Source organism: Chlorocebus sabaeus, chromosome 18, assembly GCF_047675955.1.
Source record: "Chlorocebus sabaeus isolate Y175 chromosome 18, mChlSab1.0.hap1, whole genome shotgun sequence".
NCBI classification, from domain to species: Eukaryota; Metazoa; Chordata; class Mammalia; order Primates; family Cercopithecidae; genus Chlorocebus; species Chlorocebus sabaeus.
This window is the reverse complement of record NC_132921.1, coordinates 21,547,521-21,562,154: the sequence shown is the minus strand read 5'-3', so window position 1 is coordinate 21,562,154 and position 14,634 is coordinate 21,547,521. Positions and strand designations below refer to the sequence as shown.

At 43.4% G+C, this 14,634-nt stretch overlaps 1 protein-coding gene across 31 annotated transcripts in view; it reads left to right on the top strand.

Moving 5' to 3' along the window:
- Positions 1–14,634, top strand: part of ZNF532 (zinc finger protein 532) — a 125,597-nt gene that overhangs the window by 41,581 nt on the left and 69,382 nt on the right. The gene's annotated exons all lie outside the window — the stretch shown is intronic.

Genomic DNA, 14,634 nt, shown 5'->3' with positions numbered 1-14,634 from the left:
ATGTCTATGTGCTTGGCGCTTTCCATGTTACTTGGTTCCATTTGTAGAATAACCCTGTGATACGGCTGTTAACTATTAGTTCCCCTTTTGAAGATGAGGAAATTGAGGCTCTTCCTTCAGAGAACCTGAAGAATGAGTTCTTCATACTTGGCTAATGGAGATCAGTGTGTGTTGGGGGAGGCATTCCAGGTCAGGGGCTATCCAGAAGGGCAAACCAAGAAGGAAAGCTGGGCCTGCGGAAAAGCACGCGGAGTGGCAGCAGCGCATGGTTGGGGGCAGATTGTATTGGGAATGTGGTGTGAGGCCAAAGAGTTTGGACTTAATTTGGAAGGTGATTCCAGGATTTTTAATAGGAGGAGCGACAGCTATAATTAAAAGGAATTTTAGAAAGATTTGTCTGGAAATTCTGAATGAGAGGCTGGAGACAGGGAGAACAGAGCATTGGTCTCGGTGTGAGGTGAGATGGTAGAGGACTGACAGTGATTATAAAGAGAACGAGGGTGCATCTGCAAAATAGCACCAGGGAAGCGGGCAGGGCCTAGGGAGAAGAATTGGAGGTGAAATTCTTAGTTTGAGAAAATAATGGTATTGAAAGAGAGGAGTCTAATAGTGAGTAAGAGATGACGAAGTTAGTTTAAGAAAGCTGAAATGGTTGTGGGATATCTGATTGTAAATACCCGCAAGGCACTTGGAACTAGATATCTCAAGAAAAACAGAAATCAGATTTGAACCTCTCTGAAGTGAAGTGACTGTGGTTTGATGTGGGAGTGTTTAGTGAATACAGTTTTAAAAAAATTAGAAGTCTGAAGTTTAAACCTTGTACAATGTGTGCATTTATAGATTGCCCTTTGGAGATTTAGGAAATCTAAGAAATTTTTAGCATACATTGGGAACAGTTAAACTAATATTTTAAAACTTCCCCTGCATGTTCTCCCTTAGTAATAATAGGTGGTCTTTTTGCTTTTATCGTTCAATATGTTTTTCATATAAAAATTAAATGTGACTGGCCATGGTGGTTGACGCCTGTAATCACAGCACTTTGGGAGGCAGAGGCAGGCGAATTGCTTCAGCTCAGGGGTTTGGGACCAGCCTGGGCAACATAGTGAGACCTTGTATCTACAAAAAATACAAAAATTAGTCAGGTGTGGTGGTGTGCATCTATAGTCCCAGCTGCTTTGGAGGCCGGGGTGAGAGGAATGGCTTGAGCCTGGGAGGGGGAGGCTGCAGTGAGCCGAGATCACGCACGCTAGCCTAGGTAACCTAGCGAGATCTTCTCTCAAAAAAAAAAAAAAAAGTGTATGGTTAAGATGGTAAATTTTATGTTTTGTGTGTTTTACCATGATTAAAAAAAGTTAAACTTACACCTGGCTATATTTTAAAGGGAAGCGGTAGTTCCTATTTATGGGTATTAATTTTTAGAATTGAAAACCCAGTTATATTGCTGTTGCAGAAGGAAGGGCTGGCATTGTTAGAAGATACCTGAAGGATGGAGCGAGAGATAGAAATGTTTCTTTCTTTGTGACCCCGATAACCAAATTCTTAGGAGGGACCTATATTTTTTTTTTGAATAAGCTGTTATTTCATATATTAAGCGATCAGTGATCCAATTGTTGTGTTGCCTACCATTGGCCAAAAAGATCAACCAAATAAATCATTTATCATCTCTGGCCAGGCTGAGACTGGCTGTAGTCGTGGAAGATCATCTCAATGATTTTGTGTGCCGAAAGCATAGAGAATGCAAGCTTTTGAAATTCTATTTCTTTTTTTTTTTTTTTTTTTGGAGACTGAGTCTTGCTCTGTCACCCAGGCTGGAGTGTAGTGGCATGACCTTGGCTCACTGCAACTTCCAACTCTAGGGTTCCAGCAGTTCTCGTGCCTCAGCCTCCCAAGTAGCTGGGATTACAGGTGCGTGACACCATGGCCGCCCAATTTTTGTATTTTTAGTATAGACAGGGTTTCACCATGTTGACCAGTCTGGTCTTGAACTCCTGGTCTCAAGTGATCTACCTGCCTTGGCCTCTGAAAGTTCTAGGACTACAGGCATGAGCCACCACGTCCAGCCTGAAAATTGTGTTTCTTATAACCTATGGTTTAAAAGTTGCTGCATCATTTTGATTAGTCACTGACCTTGAGGCAGTTTACTGATGAGAGGATAAAATGGAAAGCCAATATCTACATACCCAGAGCTGTGAAACCCTTTAGGAATGACTTCTTTTTTTAGGTTGCTTTTCGCCAATATTCTTTGAAAGTAAAAGGATTATAGTATACAACGTCTCATCCCAGCTCTCCTCTGTATTTTCACACTCCCAGGTTCTCCTTTTTTTTTTTCTTTCTTTCTTTTTTTTTTTGAAACAAGGTCTGGCTCTATCGCCCAGGCTGATGTACGATGGCACAAACATGCTCACTGTAGCCTCTGCCTCCAGGGCTCAAGCCATCCTTCCACCTCAGCCTCCAGAGTAGCTGGGACTACAGGTGCGCCCCACCACGCCCATCTAAATTTTGTGTTTTTTGTAGACATGGAGTTTTGCCATGTTGTCCAGGCCAGTCTCAAACTTGTGAACTCTTGGCCTCCCAACGTGCTGGGATTATAGGCATGAGCCACCATGCCTGGCCAGTTATCTTAACTATTTACTATTTCTATCTTACTTAAAAAAAAAAAAAAAGAAAGAAAGAAAGAAAATCAACTAACCAACAACAACTAAAGTCTGTGCCTTTTTTGGATTTCCTTAGTTTTTACCTATTGTCCTTTTTCTGTTCCAGGAGTCCATCTAGGATATCACATTACATTTTGCCTTCAGACTTTACTTGGCCATGACCATTTCTCAGACTTCCTTTGTTTTCGATGACATTGACAGTTGTAAGGAATACTGGTCAGGGATGTTGTAGGAGGTCCCACCGTTGGGATTTGTTCGATGTGTCTCCTGTGGTCAGGCTGGGGTAGTGTGTCTCTGGGAAGAAGGTCTCAGGGCAGTGTGCCATTCTCATCACAGTCCGGGGACATACTGCCCGTGTGACTTAACAGCAGTTGTTGCTGACCTTGACCACCTGGCTGAGGTTGTGTTCGTCAGGTTTCTTTCTCCACGGTAAAGTTGTTTTTTTCTCCGCTTTCCTTACTGTCCTCGGAAGAAAGTCATTGAAGGGGCGGGGAGTTGTTCTTCACTGCATAAGGGTGGGGCATCTACATAAATTACTTTGGAACTTCTGCACAGGGGATGGTTTGCATATCCCGTTTAGTTATTCCATCATTTATATCAGTATGCATTCATGGGTATTTATTTAATATTTTGGGTTGTTACACAACACCACTTTATTTTGTTGCTCAGATTGTTCCAATTTTCCATGGGCTTCTATGTCCCTTTGACACGCCCCATCAGTGTAGTTTTTTTGGTTTTTTTTGGAGTCGGGGGGCATTCAGCTCTTTCTTACTTTCTGACACTATGAGATTCGTTGGTAGGTGCATTTCCCACCCAATCCTAGATCAGTCATTTTTCTGTGGAGCTCTGGCTTCGTTCAGTGGAGAATGGTGTGGGAAATGCAGCTCCGGGCAGCTTGTCTCTTCGTTCAGTGGAGAGTGGTGTGGGAAATGCAGCTCCGGGCAGCTTGTCTCTTCGTTCAGTGGAGAGTGGTGTGGGAAATGCAGCTCCGGGCAGGTTGTCTTCTTCACTTTTGGTTGTTGTCAAGCACCTGCAACGGTGCTGGGTTCACCTTCTCCCATAACCTCACTTTCTTCTTTTTCCTATCTAATTTTGCCATAGATTGTCCAGCTCTGATTTTTACAGCTGTCAGATTTTTAGAAGACCAAGCTAATACAAAATTATTATTACTTGAATGAGAAATTGGCTGCTTCTTTTTGTGATCTGAATTCCAGTCTTAATACTACATAGGAATCTGGCTGTAAAGGTTGAATTTGGGTTGATGGTGTTTTGGGACTGTGATTTGTCTTTTATTACAGCATCCAGGAACTTTACAGATTTATGAACCATAGTGAGATAATTAAAAACTTATTCAAGTTAAATTTTAACAAAGACCCAAATCTCAGAGTTTTGCATTTCTATATAATTCTTGGGGCGCCCTTGGGAAAACTCACTTGTGAGGTTCCTGAGGACCCGGAAAAGATGGCTCACAGGTCTCACCTCCTCCTCCACCTATCTACAGAGGAGACAGCCTCATGTTTTGCAGGACGCAGAGAAGCAGGGGTCCTTTCAGATATGACCATTAAGGCTGCTGCTGCTTATGAGTTTTTTTTTTTAGATGGAGTCTCGCTCTGTTGCCCAGGCTGGGGTGCAGTGGCCTGATTTCGGCTGAGAAGTTTTATACACAGTGAAGTGTTGTGTCTGTGTGTATTCATAATTTTGTTGTCATTTGGGGGCTGCAAAGACCAGGAGGGTTCAGGAGAGGATGATCAGGCAGCTATGCTTCCAGTCAGCATCTCTTCCGTCTGCCTCCCAGGTTCTGACCTGGTAGATTGGTCATTTGTGCCTCCGCCTCTAATTCTGATCTTTGCCAGGGCTCACTCCCAACCAGTGAGTTCTGTTTTTGACAAGGTGAGCCCCTGAGCTCCCCACAAGACTTCTGGCACCAGCCCTTCCCCGTGAGGATGATGCCCACTTAGCTTCTTTCCTCCTTTTGCTGAAAGCTGCAGTCTGACTAGGAAGGTTAATAAATAAGATCACCACAGACTGTTCTCCCGAATGTGATTCTGGCCAAATAGGTCTCCTGCCTGGTTGTAGGTCTTTTATCTGTGATACTGAAACGAAAAGGGTAGGAATGTTCTTTGACATTCTCTGACCACTGGTCACTCATTGTTTGAATGTTACACTGTTTTGTGCTGTGTGTTTAATTATGACAAGGCTCCCTCTAAATATCAGTAGCCCCTTTCCATATCCCCGGGGTTGAGCGTATGTTGTTATCCTCATTTTTTTAAGTGGAAAATTTTTGGACACAGAGAAGCCAGGAACAAAGGGAACACTGGTGCTGGAATGGAATCATGTTGCCAGGGGTATTGTGCTCTCCCACTTACTGTTTGTGTGCTGTGTACCTGGGATGTTAAATGCTCTTTTTCTTCATGAAGATTTGTCTATGGACATAGAAGAGGAAAAGCCAGCGAGTCAGGGAACTGTATGGATAGGCTTTGTATGCTCTTGCTTATTAATAAATGACGAGAGTGTGGATCGGTAAGTTGTTTCATAGAACTGAAGAAAGAAAGAAACAGGAAATTCATCAGCTCTCTGCATCCATTCATTCATCATTCATTAATTGGTAACTAGCAAAACATAGGAGAAAAAGTAAACATTCAAATAATATGAAAAGTAAAGTACCATAAGGCATCTTTGTGTTGCCTTTGATATTAGCTAATAATGACATTAGCTTATGAAGTTAGGGGACAAGATGCAATAAAAGTAACTAATGCATAACTTGCAACAACAAAAGTTTTTGTAGCCTTTTGGGCAGTTATTTTGGCATTTGTATTTGTGGATCAGAAAAAATGACCTGCAGGTTGATCAAAATTTGGTGGCTATTGGCATCACTGATTTTGGAAATTTGTAATGCTCATTAGCATAATAGTGGGTCTTGCCTGAAAGAAATCTGTTTAACTTAGGAAAATCCAGCATTTGCTATGTGCATTTCAGTCTTGTCTTTGTGAAAGACCTAATAACATCCTACAGAACTAGTATCTGTGTTTTATGGTTTGTGAAATGCTACCTGAAGATGTTTTTTTTGGAGGTGGAGTTTTGCTCTTGTCGCCCAGGTTGGAGTGCAATGGTGCAATCTTGGCTCACCGCAACCTCTGCCTCCTGGGTTCAAGCAATTCTCCTGTGTCAGCCTCCTGAGTAGCTGGGATTACAGGTGTGCACTACCACGCTTGGCTAATTTTGTATTTTTAGTAGAGATGGGGTTTCTCCATGTTGGTCAGGCTGGTCTCGAACTCCCGACCTCAAGTGATCCGCCACCTCAGCCTCCCAAAGTGTTGGGATTACAGGCATGAGCCACTGCACCCGCCCTGCCTGAAGATTTTTAATGTTTTCCTAGAGAAGGTGAAGGTCATTGACAAAACACAGGATTTAGAGGAACATGGGAGGCAATATGAGGGCTTTAGTTTTAAGTTTGACCTAGTGTGGGGAGAGCCAAGCAGAATATCATCCCAACAATGGAAAGACGACTCTTAAGGCAGAATTAGGGCTAAAGGTAGAAACCTGTTTGTTCTGACTGTTCTGACCATGGGAGTTGGTGAGGTTGCCTTTGAACAAAGGTGGATAACAAAAAAGAGTCTGAAGGGACTCATGAAAGGGGAGAAAAGGAAAAGCCAGTGAGTCAGGAAAAGCCAAGTGAGCTTGAGGCAATGCTGTGGGGTCCATGAGAGGAAAGGATGACCAGAAAATGAAATTCTGCAGTAAGGTCACGGGCAACATGAAAGGCGATTGGCACCAAAAACAGGCGCGCGGGAACATGGATTGGGAATGGATCGTTTCTGGAGTGTTTTCTTGCTGTGAGACTACACTGTTAAGCGACGGCATGCACCTTCCTTTGGACCTAGGAGGAAGGGACACTCGGGGAGGTGCCATGGCCACCTGAGGTCACTAGCTAATAGTAGTAAATAGGACAGCAAGGATTTCATCTCCAAAGCTGTCTCCTTTGTATTATGTCACATAGCCTGGGTTTTCCCTTTTTAACTTTTATGTTGAAGTAATTTTAACTTAAAGTTTTGGCTAGGTACAGTGGCTCACGTCTGTAATCCCTGTGCTTTGGGAGGCCAAGGTAGAAGGATCACTGGAGCCCAGGAGTAACCAGCCTAGACAACATAGCGAGACCCTCTCTCTACAAAAAAGAAAAAAAAAGAAAGAAATGCTGCAAAAATAGGACAGAGAATTTCTAAGTACCCATTTACCCAACTTTGCTTAAAGCTCACATCTTGTGTAATTCTAACACACTTGTGAAAACTAAAAATTATCATTCGTACACTACTACTAACTAGATTTCAGCAGTTTTTTTTTTTTTTTTTTACTGGAGGACGGTGTTTGTGCACAGTCCTTTTTCATTAGCCTTATAGCGTACAGTCAGAATTCTGTTTTCCGAGTTGTTTAGGTTAGTTTTTTCTTCCCTGCACCCTTCAGTGTAGTAATGTTATTCATTTGTAATACATTTAGGTTCTTGTTACAGTTGGTCTTAATTTTGGACGCCCTCTCCCATTCCTGGTTTTTATTTTTAAATTTAATATTTACACACAGTGAAATTCTCTAGTGTTTTTTTTTTTTTTTTTTTTGAGAAAGAGCCTCGCTTTGTCACCCAGGCTGGAGTACAGTGGCGTGATCTCAGCTCACTGCAACCTCTGCCTCCCAGGTTCAAGCGGCTCTCTCGCTTTAGCCTCCCGAGTAGCTGGGATTACAGGTGTGCACCGCCACGCCCAGCTAATTTTTGTATTTGTAGTAGAGAGGGGGTTTCATCATGTCGGCTGGGCTGGTCTCCAACTCCTAGTCTTAAGTGATCCACCCGCCTCAGCCTCCCAAAGTGCTGGGATTACGGGCATGAACCACCACGCCCGGCCTGAAATTCTCGAGGGTTTGACAGATGCACAGAAACATGTCTCCATTACCACATTTGTGATATAGAACTATTCCATGATCCCCAAAATTCTCTCCTTCAGCCTGGCTTTTTTATTTTTATTTTTTAATTTAAGAGACAGGGTCTTACTCTGTTGCCTAGGCTAGATTGCAGTGGCGTGATTGTAGCTCACTGTAGCCTCGACTTACTGGGCTCAACCAATCATCCTGCCTTGGCCTCCCAAAGTGTTGGAATCACAGTCATGAGCCACCACGCCCAGCCCTGCCTGGATTTCAATGGTGGTTTCAAGAGAGTGGATTGTCAGAGGGCTGGGGAAGATACTGGGAGGAGCAGGATATGTCCCAGTACTGGAGAACTTGAGCCGTGAAGGCTGCGTGGCAAGAGGACAGAGCACCAAGGGTTCCAGGGTAAGGCTCTGGGCTGTCTCTCTATGCCTCTAGGCAGATGGGATAGGAATGACCCAAAATAGAAGGGACAGACCAAGCTCACTGTGGAGGATCAGCTTGGCAAAGCCAGCAGTGAAGGTACAGGCAAGATTTGAAGGAAGGAAGCCGTGGGAGACCTCTTGACTGGTGACTATGATTTTTTAACTTAACCTCAGAAAGGAAAGGGGATGGAGTTTAGAAGAGGGAGAGAGGTTAGTAACATCTGCAGGCCACAGCCTTAGGCCAGGCAGGGTGGCTCAAACCTGTAATCCCAGCACTTGGGAGGCGAGGCTGGAAGATCACTTGAGGCCAGTCTGAGACCAGTCTGAGTGAGAGCGAGACCCCATTTCTGCAAGAAATAAGAATTAACTGAATGTGGCGGTGCGTGTAAGGATCGCTCGAGCTCAGGAGTTCAAGGCTGCAGTGAGCTGTGATCATGGCACTGCACTCCAGCCTGGGCAGAAGATCCAGGTCCTGTGTCAAAGAAAAGAAAAGAAAAGAGAAGAAGCAGTCTCTGTCTCTTGGCAGTATGGGAGTTAATAAGGAAAAACAAAATTGCAGTGCTGAATGGCGCTGAGGACCTGCTGTGGAGGGCCACAGGCAAGCCCTGAATTTCCCTGGAGCTTCTCTCCGGAAAAAAGCAAAGGAGCTCTCACTGTAGCTGCGCTTTCGTTTTGACTCAGGAGAGCGTGGAGTTGGGGAGCGAGCTTCCTTAGAGAGCTGTGATGTGAGAAGTAGGCTGAGTGGGGGAGGTTGAGCTTTCAGAGAAGGCTGAGGTTTGTAGGGACAGGGACTTTCCCTTAGTTGCTCCTGATGTGCGAGGGGGGAATGGATGGGGGCGGGGAGCCTACTTTTATAACCTTGAGGGAGAAGTGTGGAATAACTGCAGCAAAGTGCTGGGGCTGACTTCACTCTTCTCTTTCCCAAGGTCATGCCCTGGTTCGTGGCATTAGTAAGTGACTCCTGTGTTGATATTTCCAGAAGCAGTTTGAATTTCAGATCAGGAATATCGAGTGTTAACTGAAGAAGAAAACATACTACCTTGAGCAAAGTATTTGTATATCCATGATTGGTATCATCAGGTTTAAGGAAACCAGTAAATATCTATTTTGGATAATAACAACTATATTTGCTAATTTCTTGTTAACTCACACAGAATTAACAAAACGTGCATTCTGTTCTTTGTGCATATACACTGTACTTGTACACTGTGTGTTACCCTGGTGTAGGCTGCTTAGAAAATGAAGCTCTTCCGCTGAGAGTGGGCAGAGTGTGATCAGGGTGCCCAGCAGTGCTGACGGGTCAGAGGGTCCAGGCGAGTTGTTGGTGTCCCATTGTGTCAGCTTTCTTCCCTGTGACCGGAGAGGAACCTTTAGACCTGCAAGGTGCTCTGGGCTGGCTGTCTCGACTTAATCAGGGTCTGACTAGCGTGAAGGCTAAAGATAAAATGAAACTTTTCTTTGGCATTTTGTCACTGGCATGGGATCTTCAGATGGCAAGTAATTAAGAGATTCCATAGCTTTTTTCATAATTGCTTATTTTGCTTTTCCACACTTTTTCACGTGTGTGTCTGTGTGTATGCTATTTTTTTGAAATCCGAGAATCTGCCATTTTTGGGGCCCAGTCTCTCCCACCCCTGCCTGCACTTCCTAGAGAGAGGCAGTGAACCACGGCAACTGCTCCAGAGGTGTGGCTAATCAGATTTTTAGAAAAACTTGGCCCCCAAACTGACCTCTGTCCCCAGCTGGTTTAGGAAGAGTGAAGAACCATGAGGTCAGCCTGTGTAGCTGAACCGACGTGGTGTTTGGAATGGAAATGCAGTGAGAAAATAGATTTCCCTGATACGCAGTCGAGATTGAAGTGGGATAAAAGCAGCAGAAGGTCAGTTGGAAGAGAGGAGAGAAGGGTTTTTTTTCTTTTCTTTGGTGGAAGAGATACAATGTGCAGAGCCTTGGAAATTCTAAAGATATAAGAGATTGGTGATGGAGGCAGAGCTAAGGTTTGCATAATGGGATAATGGGAAGAGCAAGAATTTGAATGTAGGCGGCCAAGAGAAGTCAAACCCCTGTTTCTTGAAGATGTATAAAAACGGGATACTAGCTAGATTTTCTAAGAGGAGGAAATTAAATTTGAAACATTACATAATATAAACATGTGTTATAAGAACATTTTATATTTGAAGGAAAGATAGGAAAGATGAAACCATGCTAGATCCATTCATTTATTGAGTTATTTTTTTGGATCAGGCACAGTGGCTCACATCTGTAATCCTGGCACTTTGGGAGGCTGAGGCAGGAGGATTGTTTCAGCTCAGGAGTTCGAGACCAGTCTGGACAACATAGTGAGACACCGTCCTAAAAGAAAGGGAAAGGAAAAAAAAAGTGTGTGTGTGTGTGTGTGTGTGTGTGTGTGTGTGTGTGTATATATAAAAAATAATTATTTTAAAAAAATGCAATGGAATAAAAAAAAGACACAATGAAGGTCTCAGTGGCCAGATAATGCTAGAAAATAGGGACTGGGAATCCTAAAGCAGACCTTGTATTATTACAGTTGTTTTATGGGAAGCCTTTATAATACTGTCAAGATAGTCAGTAGACTTTGATTTGTTTTTCTCTAAGTAGGACTGTTATGATTTAGAGGCTATTGATTTTCATTAGGGGAAATGTTACTTTCTCTATTAAATAGGGAACCAGTGTTTTCACAGGTCAGAGGAGGCAGACCTTGGCTGGATTTAGGCATGTGTCTTCCTGTTGCAGAATTATTTCAAGTTGGGATTCAATGGTTAGGCTGTGCCTGTGCATTTAATACTGACATTCTCTAATTGGAAATTGGGAAACCAACAATTTTTTTTATTGCGAAGAAGAATTTTGTTCCAAAGTATGAGAAGTATGATTAAGGGGTGAATAGGTTTTTCTTACGTTTTTCTTTTGACTTCGTAACTTTTGACTTCTGCCAACAAAGATGAAATAGCTTTTTATAATTCTCAGAGGCTTTGGGTAGGAAAGGAAATGTTTTGTCTCTGTGTCATAGGAGAAAATAAAGTGATCATGTGACAGACCTGAGTTCTTTGAATTTCCTTTTTTGTAAACAGGTCTAATTGCCTCAGATATTATTGATGTCTTCAGGTGAAAGAACATTATACATTAAGCACAAATGCTTGTTAGTGAATTGTAGGTCATTTATATAGGGTTTACTTTTAAATTAAACGACAATTGGCTGGGCGCGGTGGCTCATGCCTGTAATCCTAGCACTCTGGGAGGCCACAGCGGGCGGATCACGAGTTCAGGAGTTCGAGACCAGCCTGGCCAACATGGTGAAACCCTGTCTCTACTAAAAATACAAAAATCAGCCAGATGTGGTGGCGGGCGCCTGTAATCCCGGCTACTCGGGAGGCTGAAACAAGAGAATTGCCTGAACCCGGGAGGTGGAGGTTGCAGTGAGCAGAGATTGTGCCACCGCACTCCAGCCTGGGTGACAAAGCACGACTCTGTCTTGGAAAAAATAAATAAATAAATAAATAAAAAGACTATTATTGCCTTTGAAGGGAGATGTATTTTATAGGGCATAAGTGAAAGACATTGTTAAAATAACTAAAGCTAATTCTGTTTGAAAATCAAACTGTTGAGGGAAAGGGAAGCTAAAATGAGATCGTTCTATTTTATCTTTTAAAAGAGGACTGAGATTTATTTTTGTAATGTTTTTAAGCAAAAGAATCTATTTTTAAGACAGTAGTACTTAGGAATTGGGGTGGAAAGTGAAGAAAACTTTCAGGCATAAACATTCCTCTTTGTATTCAATATAACTGAGAAATGAAGTGGGAGTTATACATTTTTTTCCCCTCCAAGTGGAATGGAACTCTTGCTCTTGCCTTCCAGAATGTGGGAAGGGAAAGGGTAATAGGACAATGTGATTGTGGGTATGAAAAACATTCCTATAAACCGAAAAAGAAGTGTGAAGTTACAGGGAGTGGCATCCATTCCATTAGTTATACAACCTCAGACGGGGGGTCCTCCCGCCACAGCGATCTCGGGTTCAGATGACACACGCGCTTTCAGGTGGCCACTGCGCTCAAAAACGCCCATTACGCGTTTTCAGCTTATAGTCGGCCTTCCTGCAGGTGAACTAGGATGGCTGACTCACTTTTTACAACTACCATCAGTTCACTCTGACCTCTTACCATGTGCCACTGCCTCACTCTGGGCTTCCCCCCATCCCCCAAGAGAAGAGTGTAAACCTTAGGTGCAGTAGAGGGATGGGGACAGGGTGAGGCTGCATCAGTGTGGAGAAGGAGTTGCTTCTCAACCCCTTGTGGGGTTTGCAGGCATGGGAGCTCCTCTCTGGGGCCTTCTAGACCTTAACTCTGCTTTAGCTGGGCAGATAGGAAAAGATAGGGGTGGTGTGGAGCAACAAGTTTAGCATTAACTCAGTGGTTCAGTATGGCCGCTGTGCACGCGTTTATAAATCAGGAGGTTCCTGTACGTATAACAGCAGAAAAAGGTGAGAAGAGCCATATTAACCTTCCCAGGGTTCCTGAGAATATCAGACAGTCACACTGCCGACCACTCAAGTTTGGTTTCACGTGGCGACCTTTCCTCATTCTTGTGGTTGTATGTTCTGGGCCTCCCACCCACTGAGTATTTGAATTATCTCTTATCTTCTTTTTGTTCCTGAACCGACTGCCCTCTGGGATGAACAGTGTGTAACTGTATAAAGTCTTTTGCTCACCAAAGTCATAAAGAGAGGGCAAATGACATAAATCCTGTGAAGCTCGAAAGAAAAGGTGGAGGGACTAGGGCAGAGCCCCGCTACCATGGGGACTTCCAGAGCCTGAGCCCAAGCTTTGCATCAGTTAAAAATCTTCTTTTCAGGCCCTTTCAACCCTGGTGGGGTAGGGGGTGGTGTCTTGAGTTTTCTAATAACAGTGACCTCCAACTTTAGATCAACATGGTTGGTAAAGACAGATCACAGGAATACTCTACTAATGGCAGTTTTATTGTGAGTATTCCATTTACGACACCAGGATGATGGATAGAAATAAGAGTGGTGACATTCAGGGATTATTTGTAAGTGGGTGGATTCTTTTATGGATATAGTGCCTGACAGATGGCTTTTTCATTCCCCACATTTTGCAGTTTAAATGTTCAATTTCATTTAAAAAACAAAATCATAATCACAGACTTTCCTACTGGGTCTGACTTCTCATAGATATTTGTACTTCCGTATCCCTTTGGAGATGTTAATGTTTTATATCCTGTGTACTTTTTGCATTGGTGGTAGTTTGGTGCTGGGGATATGTTACTCCCCCCCCTGTTTCCGCAGGCGCCCGTCTGAGAGAAGAGTGGTCACAGAGGGTTTTCTCTAGGCTGAGTAAGCCATCAAAAGAAAAGCACGTGTGACTTCTTCAGCTTGGTATTAACTGAGACAGGTGTGAATAGAAGCAGATTTATTCTTCAGCTCCCATCGAACCCATTTATTCTTCAGCTCCCATCGAACTCTCAGCGTTGGTTTTGCCTTCAACAGTAGTGTTTCCTAACCAAATTCTTCACAGTGTTTGGATGTGTCCCCAGAATGAGTTAATATGCTGAGTGTCTTAGCTGTTGATAGATTCGTGGTGTGTATGAGTTTTCTCAGGCATGTATATTCTCACTAAGTGGAAATTCTCTCTTGACACTGGAATAGTTACTTTTATTAGGAATGTGTGATGTGTTCTAGATTGTACAAGAAAAAAAAAATATCAAGTGCTTCAGTAAGATGTGGAAGGAGACAGCGTGTCAGGGATCACTAAAACAGATTTGAAGGAAGGATAATAACACAGTAAATACTGAAGAACAGAGTCTGTCAAGGAACACACATCTAAATTGGCTAGGTGAATTCTTCCACTGAAAGTTGTCTGAAGTCAGCTGCTACCCTCTTCCCTTCCGACTGACTGCTGCTTGCTTCATTCCTCTTTCTCTTCTCTTGCTCTCTCCTGTTCCCTCTTCCCTTTCCTTCTCTCCCTGGCTGTTTGCCTCCGCTGCAGAAGGAACAGATCCAAGAGATCCTCTCACTTCCTGAGGGCCCCAGAGCTAGTGAGTGTCAGAGCTGGGTCCAGCCCTGTTCTTCTGTTATAAACCCAGTGCCTGTCTTGGTGTTGCATTAATTATTTGACATTTATGCTAGAACCTGTCTTGGTATTGCGTTAATTATTTGATATTTGTGCTAGAAAGATGAGCGACACTTTGCCTGTCCTCAGGCAGCTTACAGGCCGGTCTGTAAGAGGAGACAAGTACACACAGACTGAAGTAGAGACCAGGAAACAGTAGAGTCCCAGGACGGAAGGCTGGGGGTCCAGGGAGCAGAACATACCCCCTGCAGTGGAGGCTTTATTTCCCCCTGACAGTCACTTGTCCTCTGCAGGTGGGGGGATGGGCCCCTTTTAAAGACCCTCAAGCACTGCATGTATTCATATATCCTTCATGTTTAGTAACGGCTATGACCAGCCATTTTTCTAAAACTCTCTATCCTCCTATCATCTGAGAGTGTTTCTTTTTTAACAAACATAATAGGGAAAATTAGGGTTAAAAATGGACGGAATCAGCTCCTTAGGGTTTGTTTTTTTAAAAGTCCCAAGTGGAATTTATTAGCAGGTATCCTGCGGTGGATGTGGATG